Source organism: Galeopterus variegatus, unplaced genomic scaffold, assembly GCF_000696425.1.
Source record: "Galeopterus variegatus unplaced genomic scaffold, G_variegatus-3.0.2 Scaffold4940, whole genome shotgun sequence".
NCBI lineage: Eukaryota > Metazoa > Chordata > Mammalia > Dermoptera > Cynocephalidae > Galeopterus > Galeopterus variegatus.
The window spans coordinates 138,354-144,296 of NW_007731051.1; positions in this window are offsets into that span (position 1 = coordinate 138,354).

Genomic DNA, 5,943 nt, shown 5'->3' on the forward strand with positions numbered 1-5,943 from the left:
TATTGTAATTTGCCAGCAGTGCATAACAGTTCCATTAAACTATATCCTTACCAGAAGCTGGCAATATGAGATGTTTGAAATTTTTGCTAATGTAATATGTTTAAGACTGTGACTTCATCGTAGTTTTAATCTGCAATCTTTATTGCCAACAAAGTTGAGCAGATACTCATATGTTTATTCAGCATTCACTTTTTTTCAATGTTTTATGAAATGTGTATCTATTTCTTTTGTCAGATATTCCTACTGTTTTTTTTTCCATTATAATTAGTTTGTTGAGGTCCTTTAGTAATCATGTGTACTAATTTTTTATTGGTTATATGTATCGCAAAGTCTTTTCTCAGTATGTGGTTTTTCTATCTTATACTTATTACTTCATTTGGGAAATATCACCATTTTTAAGTTGCACATTTAAATTTTTAAAATCTTATTTATTTCTTTTTTTATTGACCAAAATTGCATATATTTATCATGTATAACATATTGTTTTGAAATATCTATACATTGTTAAATGGCTAAATTAAATTAACTAACACATGCATTATCTCAGACTTGTGCTGAGATTACTTAAAAATCTACTCTCTTAGGAACTTTCAAGAATACAAAACATGTTATTAACTACAGTCACCATAGTCATCATATATATAATAGATCTCTTGAACTTATTATACCTATATAACTGAAATTTTTTGTCATTGGCCAACATCTTCCCAATAACCCCCACCCCGAGACCCTGGTAACCACCATTATACTCTCTACTGCTACGAGTTCAACTTTTTTACATTCGTATGTAAGTGACTTCATGCAGTATTTGTTTTCCTGTGTCTGGCTTAATTCATTTAATATAATGGGCTCCAGGTTCTTGCTTGTTTTCACAAATGGCAAGATTTTCTTTTTTATGCCTAAGTAGTATTCCATTGTGTATATACACCACATTTCCTTTAACCACTCATTGAATGATGTACACTTAGGTTGATTCTATTTCTTGGCTATTGTGAATAATGCTGCACTGACCATAACAGTTCATAAATCTCTTCAACTCTAGTTTCATTTCCTTTGTATATATACCCCGTAGTTGGTTTCCTGGTTCATATGTTAGTACAATTTTTAATTTTTTGAGGAACTTCCATACAGTTTTGTATGATGGCTATAGTAATTTATATTCCACAGCAGTGTCAATGATTCCCTCTTCTGCACATCTTCAGCAACATTTTTTATCATTCATCTTTTGAATAATAGTCATTCTAACAAGTATGAAGTGATATCTAATTGTGGTTTTGATTTGCATCTCTTTGATGATTAGCGATTTTGATTATTTTTCATATACCTGTTGGCCATTTGTTTATATTCTTTAGAAAAAAATCTCTTCATATCTTTTGCTTATTTTTTGTTCAGGTTATTTTTTTCTTACTACCTAGTTGTTGAGTTCCTTATTTATTTTGCATATTAGTCACTTATTGGTCATATAGTTTGCAAATATTTTCTCACATTCTCTAGATTGTGTTTCATTCTGTTGACTGTTTCCTTAGCAAAGCAGAATCTTTTTAGTTTGATGTACTCCCATTAGTCTATTTTTGATTTTTGTTAACTGTTCCTTTGTTTCCATTTACAAAAAGGTTATTGCTGTGACTGATGTCATAGAGATTTCCCCCCAAGTTTTTTTCTAATAGTTTTACAGTTTCAGGTATCACATTTAAGTATTTAATCTATTTTGAGTTGATTTTTATATATGGTTTGAGATGTAATTTCATTCTTCTGCATGTAGATATCCAGTTGTCCCAACACTATTTTTTTAAGACACTGTTCTATCCCCATTGTGTGCACTTTGGCATCTTTGTCAACAATCAATTGTCTGTTTGAGTGGATTTCTTTCTGGGCTCTATTCTGTTTGATTGGTCTATACATCTGCTTTTATGCCAATAACATGCTGTTTTGATTATTATACCGTTATGGTATATTTTAAGAATAGGGTATTCTTAATGTAGTCAAATTTCTGTCTTTCATATGTATGGATAGGACTTCTATATTTTACTTAAGCAATCAATCTCTATATGCTTGTTATTTTGTTTTTAGTAATTCAGCTATGTAATTCCATTGTTTCTTCCTATACATCTCAGTTTGCTTGTGATATTAACACAAAGCTGTTGAGATTTTTATGGGAATCACATTGATGTTATTGGTAAATTTGGGAAGAATTGACATCATTGTTGTACTGAATCTTCCTATTCTTCAATATAACATGTTCGCATAAATTTAAGTCTTCATTAATGCTTTGAAACATTTGAAAAATTCCATAAAATCTTTAAATATCTTTGTATACATTTCTCCTACATATTTTTGTTGCTCTCTCCCCTAAATTTACTGAACATAGATTTTTGTCACTATTTGTTCTCTGTGCATTATTTAAGTAAAATTATATCTCACTATAAATCAAAGGTTTGCATTCATTTTGCTAATAGTGGGGTATTTTGCCATTGGTACTTTTATGCATTGATTTTTCATACACATTACCTAATATCATTGACATAGTCAAAATATCTCTATTGACTTAAAAGAGATTTATAAATTATAATAGAAAAACATTTTTCCTAGATGTTCTTTTTGTAGAGTCATAATTTTATACAATTTATTTCAATGGTGTTTCTAAATCATATTCTGAGTTTTGGCTTTTTGTACTTCAAAATTATATGACAAATTATTAATATTTTCTTCTTGTTAACTGACATTTGTTCATATTTAAGGCTTTAAGCATACATATATGCATGCATGTGTGTGGGAGATGTTAGGGAAAGAGATAATATATGTTCATATGTGTACGTGTGTTTCCATACACACATATGTATAAAGAATTAAACCTTCTTTTCAAATTGTTTACTATTGTATTAAAACCAGTTTTTGAAAGACATTGGCAAAAAAATCCAGTCTTCTTCCCTAATCTGAAATGCCATGTTTATCATATTTAATGTTGAAAAATTTATCTATCTATTCCTAAACTATTGCCTCTGACTAAATGACTGTTTCTAAAATACCCCATTATTTAATTCCTGTAAGTAGATTTCGACATCTGATAGAGGGCCTGTCACTCAATAGCCTTATTAAAACATCATTTTCCAATATTAGTACTAGAATAATTTTAGAAGATTTCAGAAACCTACTATAATTTTGACTGGCAATGGATTAAATGTGTAAATAATTTGGAAAACAATTGACATCTTGATTACATTGAATTATTCTATCAAGTTACATGAAAAAGTCTCTCTAATTACTTAGGTCTCTAATATTCTTCTGTAAGTATTTTTTTGTTTTCATCCTAGAAGGCTTTCACATTATTTGTATTCATTTATATTTTATAATTTGAGTTACATTAATGAAAGATATTCTTTCCGTGTTATATTTTTACAATAATTATGGCTAGTATCCAAGAAATTTAATCTTGAATTCAGCCACTTTACAGAACCCCCTCATTTAGTATAACGTATTTTCAGTTAATTCATTTGGATTGGCTAGATAAAAAATTGCATCATCAAATATTAGGATTTTCCTTTCCAATATTTTATTTCATATTCCTCTTTATCCTATCATGGTGCTACTCATTGCAAGAAAACATGGCATAATATTATTAAAACATCATTTTCCAATATTAGTACTAGAATAATTTTAGAAGATTTCAGAAACCTACTATAATTTTGACTGGCAATGGATTAAATGTGTAAATAATTTGGAAAACAATTGACATCTTGATTACATTGAATTATTCTATCAGGATACATGAAAAGTCTCTCTTATTACTTAGGTCTTTGATATTCTTCTGTAAGTATTTTTTTGTTTTCATCCTAGAAGGCTTTCACATTATTTGTATTCATTTATATTTTATAATTTGAGTTACATTAATGAAAGATATTCTTTCCGTGTTATATTTTTACAATAATTATGGCTAGTATCCAAGAAATTTAATCTTGAATTCAGCCACTTTACAGAACCCCCTTATTTAGTATAACATATTTTCAGTTAACTCATTTGGATTGGCTAGATAAAAAATCGTATCATCAAATATTAGGATTTTCCTTTCCAATATTTTCTTTCATATTCCTCTTTATCCTATCATGGTGCTACTCATTACAAGAAAACATGGCATAATAACTGGATATAGAAAAATTTGACTTATTCTTAGCTTCAATGGGGAGCTTGTGGTATTTCTCTATGAAAAGGTGTTGATTAAAAATTTTTACCCCCACCTAAATGTCACTGTCTTGACTGAAATAGACAGGACTCTTCAAAGGAACAACATAAACTATTAGCAAAGAGTTTGCAGGGTTAAGGAATTAAAAAATGAAGTACTCAGGACTAGCAACAGTGAGGTCATTACCATCCTGGTTCTGAAGGTACAAGATGAGAACATATTTTTCTTTTCATAAAATGGTATTCGCCATGGCTGAAGATGTGTGGGTCACTTGACAGGAGCTATGGTTTGATGAGAGAGACACAGCAATTTCCGAATCATAGTCCGTGGGAGAATGTACCAGGAGAATAAATACCTTGATGTATTTTCTTTCACTCTTTGATCTCCAGCTATTTCCTTCCATTGATCTGTTCTCATCCACATGTAAAGGTCAAATTTGATTTTTGGACACTCCATAGGATCAGCTTCCTAGAGCCAGAGTAAGGTGTAAAAGATTAGCATTGAATCTGTAGGAGCTATGAAGTATGTTTATAACAAACTATGCCTTTTGCTCCTACCATTCTCTTTTGGCTTTTTGCTGAGAAGTAAACATTGACCACAACAAAAGGAACACAAAAAGTCCCTTAACTTCCCCCAATTTATTTTGACTTATACATACTTACACCTCAAATTCAAATTGAAATATAGGCCATGAACACATACATATGTATAAATATATATATATAAACTGAGCTTTTAAAAAACTCAGCCTTTAAATAATTCTCAGCTTTTAAAATGTCATGTGACCAAAGTTAATAATCATAACTTCCTTTTCAAACTGCTAACAGTTCACCAAGTGTGTCCCACTTCAAAGGTGGTGATGCAGACCACCCAGTGTCCCTCCTGAGAATATAGAGACAATGAGCATCACCCACTTCAACAATGGAGGTATAATATACCTCAATGCCTCCTCTCGAGACGTAGGTCTCTTCCTAGAGCCCCCAGGGACATCACTGAGTTACTCACTCTATCTGAAGGGCTGGTGAGCACCCCTCATCATCTTCACAAAACCTAATGTCCTAATCCTTACCTCTAAAGTCCCCCCCCCCCGGGTCTTCAGTTTGAGCTGAAGACCTTCAAACCACTCCAGAGCACCTATCAGGTTCACAGGCCACTGGCTGGAGTGCCAGCAAGTCTGTCCAAGGACACTTACCTCAGCTTAGGAGCAACAGGGCATCCAGGCACTTCTCAAGAACCTGAGATCTTGCCCACAAACTTGATGACCCAACCTAATGTCAGTCACTTCAGCAGCAAACTACTGAGTGCCACAATGCCAAGGCCACTCACAGAATTCTGACATTGTATATGGCTAAAATAATCACACAGAGACTACGCTTCTAAGTACATCCACAATGAAAATTAAAACACCCCACCTAATGGTCAAGAGAAAACACCTGTATAGGCAGAAGTCTCTCTCCTCCAAAGCATCTGAAGCAACTGCTCCACCAGATGACCCAAGATCTATGTAGGGATACTAGAAATGGGAACAATAAATAAAATATAACATCATAATAAATAAAATATAACGTCATCAAAGGAATACAATAATTCTCAAGTACCAGACTCCAAACAGGTGGAAACCTTTGAAATGACTGAAAAAAAAAATTTGAGCAGCAATCTTAAAGGACTCAGTAAGATATAAGAAGACTGAGTTAGACAACACAACAAGATGAAAAACAAAGAAACAAAATCCAGAAGATGAAGGTGAAATTTTATGAAGAAATAAT